The sequence below is a fragment of the Felis catus genome, chromosome D1, assembly GCF_018350175.1.
Source record: "Felis catus isolate Fca126 chromosome D1, F.catus_Fca126_mat1.0, whole genome shotgun sequence".
Classification (NCBI taxonomy): domain Eukaryota; kingdom Metazoa; phylum Chordata; class Mammalia; order Carnivora; family Felidae; genus Felis; species Felis catus.
The window spans coordinates 66,923,703-66,936,175 of NC_058377.1; the positions used below are offsets into that span (position 1 = coordinate 66,923,703).

The 12,473-nt window shown below is 46.1% G+C and overlaps 1 long non-coding RNA gene across 1 annotated transcript; it reads left to right on the top strand.

Moving 5' to 3' along the window:
* Positions 1–6,092: 6,092 nt before the first annotated feature.
* LOC123380509 lies at positions 6,093–9,961 on the top strand. The gene is made up of 3 exons (XR_006586363.1): positions 6,093–6,735; positions 8,706–8,990; positions 9,440–9,961. It is a non-coding gene; the product is annotated as an uncharacterized LOC123380509 (long non-coding RNA).
* Positions 9,962–12,473: the final 2,512 nt, after the last annotated feature.

The following is a 12,473-nucleotide window of genomic DNA, read 5'->3' on the forward strand; positions in this document are numbered from 1 at the left end:
TGCTAAGGTTCTCAAGGATGCTGTCAGTTTTGCATACACTTTGCTGTTCCTGCTTCAGTGTCTCTACTACATCATGGTTGCAACAATTGATATTACCATTTCCAGGCCTGAGTTCATCCCAGAGCCTAAGCCAATATTGATGGTTGCCTCAGTCCTCATTCTCTGGAGCTTGAAATCATTTTCCTATCAGTAGACTTGGTCTGGAAAACACCAGGCTTGGCCCCTGGTTGGGCTCTTCCAGCCTTACTGTGTTGGTATATCCATAGACTGGGCTCCCACCTTGGTCCCTTCTTCCTAGTTCACTTGGTTATACTTTCCTAAGCCAAAAATGTCTGGGGCTCTATACCCAGTTACAAACTTTGAACTTGCTGTCCATTCCTCCAGCCACTGATGAATGGAACTCTGCACACCATGATGCAGCTGTACCTGGTTCTACATTGCCTCCCATCTCTGACATTTCTGCCTACTGGACAGGCTGTTTTTAATACTAATGCAAAGCAGAAATGCCCTCTAAACTTTACACTTGCCCATTTTTTAGCTGGGTTGGAATCCCTAGCTCAGTGTTAATGAGGAGGTTCTCTCTCTTTTCTCTTTTTCCTCCCACTGGCCCTGCATACTTCTCCTGTGTGCCCATTCTAGTGACACTTGGTTATGCTTCTTCTCCCTCTGGATCCTGCACTGGAGTCTTCTCTCCTTTCCATTTGTGTCTCTTCTGTTGGTTGCAGTGGTTGTTGGGAGTCAATGGACAACAGGTCTTCCCTTAGGAGACAGATCTCCTGGTGCACCAAGAATCAAGACTGTCATGTAAATGTCCCAGAGTATCATGGATCATCCTACAACCAATAGGATTAACTTAATACAAGCAGCTCTGCCCAAGATGAAGGAGAAAAGCAGACTACATTCTTTATTCTTTTGATTTTAATTCTTTTTGCCTTGATTCATGCAGGTATCACCTGAGTACACGCAAGGTTGTGTGTACTTTCCTAGCCTTTTTCTTAATCCATGTACTGAAATGACATTGTTTACATCTTTGCACTTGGGTCTATTTAAGTTTCCTGTAGGTGCAGAGTCTGTTCTGTCTAATCACCTCCCCTTCCTTAAACATGGTTTCTATAGATTTTGCCCAAGGCTGAAATTCCCTCATTCACCTACTGACCTACCCGGCCAACAATCCATTCATCCAGTCATTCAATAAGTGCTTCTGCCAGATTCTGTGCTAGGCAATGAGAACACAGCAATAAACAATCCATGGTTTCTTCTCTCAAGAATCTTCGTGTCCGCCTCTTCTCAGCTTGAGACCCTGGTGTGTCTTCCTTTAGGCCTGGGCTCATTATTGTGGGGATGACAGACAAAAGTGGGGGAGACTGATGATAAGCACGTAAACATATAATTAACTGCTAATAGGTGAAATGTTATATAGGAAATAAATGGGACAACCAAAGAGAATACCAAGGAACTAGAGGGAAGACCTATTTAGAAAGGATGTTGGGGACAGGCTCTGAGGAAGTGACCTTTAAGCTGAGATCTGAAGGATACGGTAGAGGGATAAACATGCACAGGCAGGGGGAAATAAAAAATGTTAGGGCCCTGAGGTGGGAAAGAAAATGTGTTTCAGGAATGGAAAGGCAGTGTGGCTTAAGTAGTGCAGCAAATGAGAAAGTGGCATGAAATGAGATCAGGGAGGCAGGCAGGAGACATATTCATGCACAACTTTTTGGCCACGATGAGCAAGGTGGAAAGGGAATGGCTTAAACGAGGATTGGTGTGATCTGGTTTATATTTTTATATAAAATTACAAAATATGAATATAAAATATAAATTATATACATTAAAATATAAAATTTTAATATAAATTATTCTAACTGCTATGTGGAAAATGATTGGAAAGGGGCCACATGGATGCAAGAGACTAAGTAGAAACAACTGTAGTCTTTGAGCTGAGAGGTGATGGTTGCTTGATCCAATGTCATGGCATGGAAGACACATTTCAGATGTAGAACAAGAAGATCATATGTGTTAGGTGAGGGAGACTCCACATATGGCTCCCATGTATCTGGTTTCAGAAACTGGGTGAATAGTGGTGCCATTAACTGGGAGAGATGGAGACAGCAAGGAGAGAAGCTTCAGAGTTTGGGGGAGGAAATCCAGAGTTCAGACTTGGGCATGTTAAGATCTCCATTAGACATCCAAGTGGGACAAGTAGGTAGTTGGATAAATGAGACTTCACTCAGAAAAGAGGCTTGGGCAGGAGTTAAATAGATCGGACATGTCAGCACACAGAAAATAGACAAGACAGGAGGGACACCTTCTCATCTGTTGCCCTGGGAGCTTTGCATCAGAGCTAATATCTTTCATGCTGTCTTGAGGAAAGAGGCCAGGGGTGGGGGTCCCAAAACACCCTTCTAATAGAAGTGAGAGATCTTGGGTTCCTGCAGGGGCAGGACTATGCAACAATAAGGATTTAATTGTGGCAGGAGAATTTTCTCTTCTCCACTGGGACCAGGCTTTCCTAGGATTGTTCTAAATTCCATTGACTATTTTTTGCTTTGCCCTGGAAACAACTACTTTTTATGTAAGCCCTCTCAGAACATAACAAATCATGGAAACATTCTCTTGAATTTGGATTCAGCAAAGGCAGAGATGGCACATCTTGCTTTGTGGTGTGGAGGACATCCCGAGGATGCACCACAGGCAAAAGAGCTGGGAAATGGATGCAGGTGGTCAGGCTGAGTCACTGCAATTATTCACCCCTGAGAAACCCATGCATAGATTCACACAATGTGGATGGGGGGCAGGGAAGGGGGGCCTCGGACGTGTCTGATATTGAAGTCAGAAAGGAAAGAATTGGAAAGGGAGGAGAGAATGTCATTTCTGTGAGACAGAAGGACATGGTGTTCTACTCTGGCTTTCAGGAGGAATGTTTATTGCCTGGGGCTCTGGTCTATCCCTATGGCTGAGCCCTCTGGGTTAGAAGACTATGCCTGTACCTCAGAGACTCTCCAGTAGAGGTGCCTGATGCCATCATTCTTAACTTTAGAGGACACATTTGTGGGGCACCTGGATGGCTCAGTCGGTTAAGCTTCCAATTCCTGATTTCAGCTCAGGTCATGTTCTCATGGTTTGTGAGATTGAGCCCCATGTTGGGCTCCATGCTGACAGTGCAGAGCCTGCTTAGGATTCTGTCTATTCCTCTCCCTTCTTCTTACCCACTCATGCTCACTCTTTCTCTCAGAATAAATACATTTAAAAAAGAATAGAGAACACATTTGGGAAAGCAGAGTCCTTTCCCTACTCCCCACATGCAGAGGTTCCTGAGCTACCTCTTCAGGAGTGAAGTGCCTTAACTCTACCCAGATGCTCTTGCTCCTAATTTCTTTGATTTATTTCTCCCCTTCTCTCTGTTTCTTGTCCCTTCTCATATCTTTATTTTCTGACTCTCCACTTCATAATGGAATGAAGTAGTGTGTAGGGGGTGATAGGGTTGGCCATAGCTGTAGAATACTGATGGTGGGAACAGAAAGTGAGGAAGGAACAGAGAAGTTTCTGTGTTCCCTGACCCCAGAAGGTACTTCTTCAAGCCACAAGTCTGTGATACTCAGTAATCAAGAAGGAGGTGCAGGGTGGGGATGAACACTCTAGTGGGTAAGGAGAAGGGGAGCAGCTGTATCCATCTGAGCTGAGCACATTTGCTAGAAGACAGTCTTCAAGGTGGAATGTTGACACAAAAGCTAAGATGATAATGAAGACAGTTAGTGGAAGCAATGTTGAAAGCATAAACATAAACTTGTAAAGATGGTAGTCAAAGTGCGGCCGCCTGGTGGTCCTTCTCCCTCACTACACTTCTCCAATTGGCAGGTGATTTTCCCTGTGGTTAAACCCTGTCCCATCTCTGAGGTAAGACAATGTAACCGGAGGTAAAGCAATGGCTGTTGAGAATTCAGTCACAAAGGTGTCCAGGAGATGCTGGCACAGAAGTTCTGGATGGTAAAACCACCCACCCCCTTTCCTTTATTCTCCACCTCTTATGAGTTTTATGGAGCCAATACATCAACCCTGGACAGAGTCCAGGCTTCTTCATCTTTCTCACAGTAAAATAGTAAAAGGCTTCTGATTTGGTCTGTCACTACTTCTCCTATACTCTCTATTGTTCACTTTACTGCAGCCATACTGGCCTTCTTACTGTTCAAACATGCTGGCACATCAGGCCTCAAGGTCTTCTCATTTGCTGCTCCCTCTGCTTGAAACCTCTTCTCTCAAAGACCTGAGTGGCTCACTCTCTCACTTCCTTCAGCCATCTGTTCAATTGCTACCCTAACAAAAAGACTTTCTCCAGGCATTCTACATAAATAAGACACCTCACTCCTTTGCTTCTCCATTACCCATCCCCTTGCCATGCTTAATTTTTCTTCTTAGTTCTTTACCATTCTATAAAATATTACATCTTTCTGTTTCTTGTCTGTTTCTATGCTTGAATTTTTTTTTCCTCACTACTGCATTCCCAAAGCCTAAAATAGTGTCTGGAATGTGTAGAGATTTAATAAATATTTGTTGAGTGAGTGAATGAGTGACTAAATCTGATGAGAATAGAGGTTTTGGTGACTCTTTAACATTGATATGTAATCTGCAGAGTGAATGTTTGTTACGCTTATCAACATTTTCTTTAAATTAAACCCATTTTCTCATAATCTTGTCTCATCAGTACAAGGGACCTCCTCAGTGTTGGGTCATGAGCCAATCTATTCCTGGAAGGATTGCAACAACAGGACAGTCCAGCCGGGTGATGCTCAAGTTGGATCCTTGATGCCTGAGAAGAGGGCCACGGCATTGTCAGGACTTCCACAATGATCTCAAACTTATTTGAATTCCCCCAGAAAGAAGCCTGGGCTATGTCTCTGTGGATGAACTGGAGAGAAGGGTTCTATTAGGGAAATAGAATAGAATAGGTTCTAGAGAGAAAATAGAACCAATAGGACACACACACACACACACACACACACATATCCATATGAGTCTATCTATCTATCTATCTATGTATCTATCATCTGTCCATCTATATCAGAAAGGTGGGTGAAGTGTGGATAGGACATAGGTAAGACTGGAGAGGGGGAGTCAGGAGGAAAGAATGGGAGATGAGAGAGGTACAGATTTGGAGGAAGAGAAATTGAGGGAGTGTCAGCGGAATGATGACTGGGTCAGTAGAGTAGATGGAGAGGCTATTCTGAAAATACTGAGGTTGGCAAAGGTTGCTTTGGGGCTTTGAGGGGAGAAGAGAAGGGCAACTTGTTGGCTAGAAAAGTGGCGAGACCCCTGGGTTGAATGAAGGTCTTCAGGAAGGCTCCCTGGTAGATGGAGATCATGACTCTGTAGTGGGGCCAAACCTTTGTAAGTGACCCTCCTGTGGTCCTCACTCCTCACTGGCAAAGGGTCTGGGGATTAGGGAAGAGGGGACCAGAAGTCAGGAGGCCAGAGTATGCATGGCTGACCTGCACCTGGAGAACTGTGAGAAGTCAATCCGGAGACTCCGAGAGGAAGCTAGGTAGAGACAGGGAAGTAAGATGTAGGGCTGGAGGCTGTGCTCTTAAAGGGGGACCTCAGAGCTAAAAGAGATGGCAGGTTTCCTCATGGTAACTGTGTCCCCATACCTTGTATGTGCTCTTTCCTGGGGTTAAAACAGCCCTGCCTCTGGCATATCCCGGCAGTGGCAACTCCAGGCTCCCCTTCTTCCCTAAACTCTCAAGTGGAGACATCATCTCCTCTGTGCCTCCAGTCGAAGGGACGTGCCTCTTCAGGGCACGTTTCAGGCTGGATGGAAGGTGACCCTGTCTGTCTACTCCTCCTATTCCTCATGCCTTCAATCCATGAGATTGTGAGTTCTTGGGGGACAGGCTTGGGTCTTGCTCATCTGTGGGGCTCCTGAGCCTGCACAGCTGGTCCCACACAGCCCATTGTGGATGCTAAGTAACTATGCCCAGAAATGGGGCTTTGTGACAGTCAATATTCAAAGGGGCCCTGTCAAGGCCTAGGGATCCCTGACCGACTGAGGCTGAGGGGAGGGGACATGTGAGGGTTGGGTGTCTCTTCCTTGCCGTCTGCTCTCCCTGTTCTTTCCTTCCTGCCTTCCTGGTCTGGCTCTTCCACTCTCCGTTCTAGGGGAAGTTGACAGAAACATCCAGACCAGATGGTGGCCTCAGCCTTGCCAGAACCGGAGCAGTCCCCGACACTCAGCACTGTGGCACGTTCAAGCTGGACCGGCCCGTAGCGAGGGCACAGAGGCTCCTCCAGGCGGCGCTCGGAGCTCGGGAGGAGGCGGTGGAGAGCGGGCACTGCGGCACTGGACACGGTGGCCCAAGGGACAGCAGGGGGCGCCTCCACCCCAGGAGGTCCGGGACTGTGTTTAGAGACCGCAGCACCGCAGATGGGAAACAGACCCCAGAAGGCAAACAAAGCTGCCTGGGGTCGCGAAGCCAGTACACGGGTTGAGAAGAGCCCCCCGCGGCCTTGCGCTGCCACTTCTTGGCTGTGCGGCCACATCTATAAAATGGGGATAATAATAGGGTGATTGAATGTGAAAATGTTCTGAAAGTGGTTTTTCACATCTGTCACTGATAGAGTCTGTGCTGTCCCTGGGACTTAAATTTCCTGATTTCCAGTCTAGTACCTTTTGTATCCATCAAACATGTTTGGCAGAGCTAAGGTGATGTGTTCTACTTGGGGTGGGCTACCACTCTGAGGACGGTAAGTTCTCACTTAACCACTGTAAATGGTGTAGACTTGATTCCTGCCAGAATTTTTATTACCTGGTGGGGGCACAGTAGAGAGGGGATTGTGGACATAAGCAGAGTGCAAATTTGCTTCCCCCAAACCTTACTGAGTCCATGATTTATTCACCAAATATTTATTGAGCATCTATTATGTGTTCCAGGCTCTATTCCAGGCACTGGGGAATACCATGGTGAGCCAGATGCAAAGTTCTTGCACATATGGAAATTCTGGACCTTTTTTCACCTTTGAAATCCTGATTTATCTTGCCTTAGTTTCAGGCTCTGGTAAACCAGGGGCAGAAGGCTCTTCCCCTCCACCTTCAATCCCTGTCCCTGGCCTCTGTGAACGACAGCTTGGGCAGAGCTCTGTGCCTGGTGCAAAAGGCCAGGCTCAGCAGGAGAAGTGCCTGCCCCCATGTCTCCTGAAGCTTCCTCAGAAGTTGCACCTCCATAAGGGGTGGTGAAGTCTGGGTTTCCTCAGCATGCACTATTCTCAGAGTCTGGCTGGACTCACCCAGAACAAAATGCAGCTGGGCTTTGGGCCAGTTCTCCATCCTTCCTCTACTTCACTCCCAGAGAATTCACTCACTCAGATTCTCTGCCTCAGCATCAGGTGCCAGCTTGCATCTTCCTGAAGCTTCCTGGTTGCTGGTTCTCACCAACTGTGTCTAGGTTTCTAATCCCTAGACACCTGCTTTCTCTCGAAGCTCAGGATCCCAAGTCCAGAAATAAAACTAATGGCTGATAATCTTCAGGTTCCCCAAAAGTCCGCTTGGGGTGGAGGCAGCGTGGGCCCTAGGACAGGCAAAGGGAGGCCTGGAGTTTGGTCTTGCTGCTCCTACTTGTTTGCTGTGTGATGTAGGGCAAGTCACTTTACATCTCTGGGTCCAGGTTACTTGTTTGTCCATCTATCCATTTATCCATTCAATAAGCCTTTTGACTATTCTCCATCTGCTAGGACTGTTGGATAAAGTCTCAGCCCCTCAGCATGGCGTTTGAAACCCTTCACAGTCTGAGCTATCCAGGAGGGAGCTGGATGCTTCCTGAACTGGTCTTACTTTGCTCTGACTTCCCAGTCCTTCACATACCACACCTGGAGCTGCAGCTGGTCTTCTGTGCCAGGCAGGCTGGCAGGCTGGCAGGGGCATACTCAGGGCACCTGAGTATGGAGAAGCTCTGTTTCCCCCCCAATTTCCTGGGAATTCTGGATGCCTGCTGCTAAAAGACCCAAGTGTTTTGGAACTCCCAGTCCCTGAGTTCAGGCCTAAACTTGGGGGTGGTGGAGGGGGCACAGAGAAGTAGGTTATGAGAACCAGCTGACCTGGAGAGGCTCAGTGGGGTAGGCCTCTCAGTGGATAGCCCGGGGAAGAGAAGGAAAGATAGGAGGACAAAGAATTCTGTAGAAGTGAGGTTTTGACCCATGGAAGTGGTCATGGGCAGGTTGTCTTGACTCAGGAATGAGGACTTGAGTTTGTTGCTGCCTTGGGAGCCGGACTTTAGGGGGAGGGGGACACAGTCTGGACATACTGAGCATGTGCTCTGTTCAATCACTCGACTGCAGAACTCAGTTCAGGGATTAGTGCATGGCTCAAGAGCTGTCTAGCAGAGTGATTTCCAGGAATGGAGCAGGAATTTTGAGGAAGATGCTTCTTTTCTCACTGGCCTTTTACCCAGGAAGATGAAGGCCTGAAGTTGCTTGTAGTCATTCTCCCTTAGATGTAAAATCTGAGATTGAAGTCAGCAAGGAGGAGAACAGAGTAGAGGCAGCGGTAGACTGGAAAATGTCATCATTTGAGCCCCATAAGATGCTTTGCCTGAAGTTAGCCATCCCTGAGACTTTTCAGAAAGGTGTGTGTATGTGTGTGTGTGTGTGTGTGTGTGTGTGTTTAATCATTGGCAAAAAGTCCTATCCAATATAGAGCCTGTGATAAAATTTGTGTTCAGAAAGAACAATGTGATGGGAAGATTCCTCAAGAGATCATCAGAATTCAGTCCCAAGGTGACTCAGTGGGACCCATCTGCTGATCACTGCCATCCTGTGCAAGGTCTAGTGGGGCCCTGGCTGATCAGATACTGGCTGCCTGGCGGGCTCCGGAGAGCTGCTTTATGGCTTCAAGTGAGGCATGCCCAGAGCCTGCCCACCTGGACACCACTGTACCTGCCTTGTGACATCTGTCTCTGTGACTAAGAAGAGGTTGGGCTGATTACCATCAACTTCTGCAGCCCAAGGTAAGTCCTCTCACAAAGTCTAGGGCAAAGGGAATTATTAGACACCTAAACTTGGACTTAACCTCATGGCAGGTGCACTCAGGAAGGAGGTGTGTGCTTCTGAAGGTCCCACTTAGAAGCAAAGGCTGGGAGAGAAATCCTATGTCCTTCTGATACCCTTCATCACAGCAGTCATGAAATTATCACTCCGCCATTATGACAACCTTCTGACAATTCTTCCCAAAATGGACTCCTGGGTCTCAGCCTGGTAAAATGAGGTCCAGACAAGGGGTCAGGGCCTCTGGCCTTCAGAGGTCTCTAAATGGATGAGAGGCTAGAGATAGCTCCAAAGATGAAGATGGGATAGAACTGAATACCAGTATGTGTTATATAGAATTTGTACTTTGCTGGATTTGTACTCAGAACATAACTGAAATTACCTCAGGAGTAAATGGTAGTTCTCATTTCAGATGAACTCCATTGTCCTCAACAAAGTTTCTGCTAGGAGCGCCTGGGTGGCTCAGTCTGTTGAGCATGATTTCGGGATTTGTGAGTTTCCAGTTCGTGAGTTCGAGCCCCACATCCGGGCTTTTTGCTGTCAGCACAGAGCTGCTTCAGATCCTCTGTCTCCTTCTCTCTGCCCCTCCCCTGCATGGATGCTCTCTCTTTCTCTCAAAAATAAAATAAAAACATGCAAATAAAAAAACCCACCAGAGTTTTTGCTGCCCACGTAAATTAGCCTCAACTTTTATATGTTCTAATTTCATATAACTTTTATGTAACTATACATTGATATTTTAAAACTGGTACTGTATCAGTTGACGGATGATGATTTTGTGTTTTCTCTTGGTGGTCTCTTGGTACCCGCTGCTGCTAGTTGATAAAAGGCTAGGTCTCCACCTAGGTGATCGGGTGGGTGTACAGGAAGTGTTTATGGTGGAACTGGCCCCCTTACCCTCAATGTGCCAGGCAGGGTGGGGCGGGCTGCGAATCCCCTGGATACCTGAGGCCTGGAGCTTGCTCGTTGATGTCCGATGGCTGGACAGAACAGATGCTTTCATCTCTCTCTTTTCCTGTGGTCTTTGCATCTGGGGGTTGGGGAAGGGGTTCAGATGCGGGTGGTTTTAGGTGATGGTAAGTGGGGTCTTCTGGCCAGGGATGGTAGAGATTTTCCCCATGCTATGGTAGTGGAGAAGATGAAGGCAGAAGGGAGTGGCAGAATCATGGCATATGAGCCACAGTCTTGACCTTTCCAGGCCCCATGGAGCAACAGGGGAACGCCCATGAAGGCTTTCACCTGCCAGGACCCAGAGCAGGCACAACGCCTACATAATAGGGAAGATATTTTTGCAAATGTAAAACTGATATATTTAATAACCCCTTACATCACTGTTTTCCTGTGGAGACCCAGCCACAAAGATCATCACTAGAGGGCAGGAGAGACTTCTTTAGCAAAACAACAGGTTTCCGGCCCAGGCCACTGCTTCTCCCCTAGTCAGGGGTTGTGCTGCCTAATCTTTCCCTGTCACAGCACACATAGAAAATAAGAGTATGTGTATGGCATACTGGGGTAAACTGAAGGGGACTTGGGGACACGTATGTGGGGCTTGGTGAAGATATAACATTTCTTCATGTTCTATAACTATACTAAGATACAAAGTAAAGGAAAATATTAATATTAAATTTGTATAAAAGTCTAAATAATATCATTTCAAACATTTTATTGTTAAACATGAACTTGATTTCATTAATGTACGTTTTTATAACCAATTTCATGCTGAAGTGGCAACAATAAACTTTTGGTCAAGATTTTTAATGATTTCTTCAAATTCTTGATAATCATCATTGACAAGAAATTTTGTTTGTACAAGCTGGTGATGAAAATCAAAAAAGAAAACTTCATGACCCCTCAAACATTTATAGTAGTTGAAGATCATATATGTAAAGAATATAAGCTTTGTCTTTTTTTCCATCGACACCAGCAGTGCTGAAGTCTCTTGTGATAAGGCACTGGATTTAACATCCATCAGACCTTTTTGATTTGAGTATACTGAAATAATGATGAAGCTTTAATCTGCGGAATACACATGGATTTTTAGAACAGTCACCCTGCAGTCAGCTTAACTTGACTAAAAAAGCCCAGCTTCTCCAAAGGATACAAACTGCCCACATGCATAGAGCGACCATTGTCCTGATTTGTCCTGAAGGTTCTGACTGACGCCCACTTATGACCTGACATGACTATTCATAGCATCTTTCACTCAAAAAAAAAAAAAGAAAAAAAAAAAAGAAAAAAAAAAGGACATCAGTTTGGTGTTGACATATAACATGGATGAATCTGAAAAACATTATCCTGAGTGAAAGAAGCCAGACACAAAGAGTACATGCTGTGTGATTGATTTCATTTATTTGAAATTCTAGAACAGACACAACTAATTTGTAGTTATGGAAAGCAGATGAGTAGTTGTCTGGGAGAGCAGTGGGACTAAGGGTGGGGGGTGACTACAAAAGGGTACATAGTAACTTTGGGGGGTAATGGCAAGGCTTTCTATCTTGGTTGTAGCAGTAGTTACACTGGTAGATCAGTCACTCATAGTACCATACATTTAAAATGGCTACATTTTACTCTATTAAAGTTGATCTGAAAAGAAGAAAATGTACTGATTTGGACAATAGATTAAATGGTTCTGTACACGTGCACGAAGGGAGCGATTCAGGGCTACCGTCTGATGCTGTGTCCACCAGGAGCTCCCTCCTGCTCTCCTTGCCCTGCTTAACCCCTTGTGGCCCGTGCTCTGTGCTCCCTGGGCACACAGAACACACACGCCTTTGTCCACAATGGGAAGCAGCACAGCTGGCTGCTGGGGGAAGATTATTGTCCTTGCTGCCAGAGGGGGCCCGCTTGAGAGGGCCACCTTCCAAGGAGATGTAAGTGAGGTTCTTCCACAGGAGTGACCAGCCCACATTGCTGCATAGCTGTGGCCCATTGGAGGCATACCCACAAGAAAGCTCTGGCCTTGGGAGGGTTCCTATGCCTGTCCCCAGAGCTTACGCATGAGGCTGGAGTCAGAAAGGCGGAAGATCTTACATAAAGGAAATGGATAGCATCCACTTCTCTGGGCCCACCCAGCTGTAGGAGGAAGGAGAGGGAAAGGGAGAGGGGAAATGAGGAGGGGAGGGAGGAGAGGAGGAGAGAAGTGAGAACATTCAGACACAAGGGTTGTAAATTTCTTTCCTGGACTTCGGTCTGCAGCAAGTATTGGCACACCTTTCTGTAAAGGGCCAGAGAAGAAACATTTTAGGCTTTCAGGTTGTCTCTCTCTATTGCAACTACTTAACTCTGCACTGTAGTGTGACGAGGGCCATGGAAAACACAAATGAATGAATGTGGTTGTATTCTGATACAATTTTATTCATAGATGCTGGAATTTGAACTCATGTCATTTGTAAGTGTCAGAAAATATAGTTCTTTTGTTTTTGCTTTTTTCCTAACAACTTAAAATG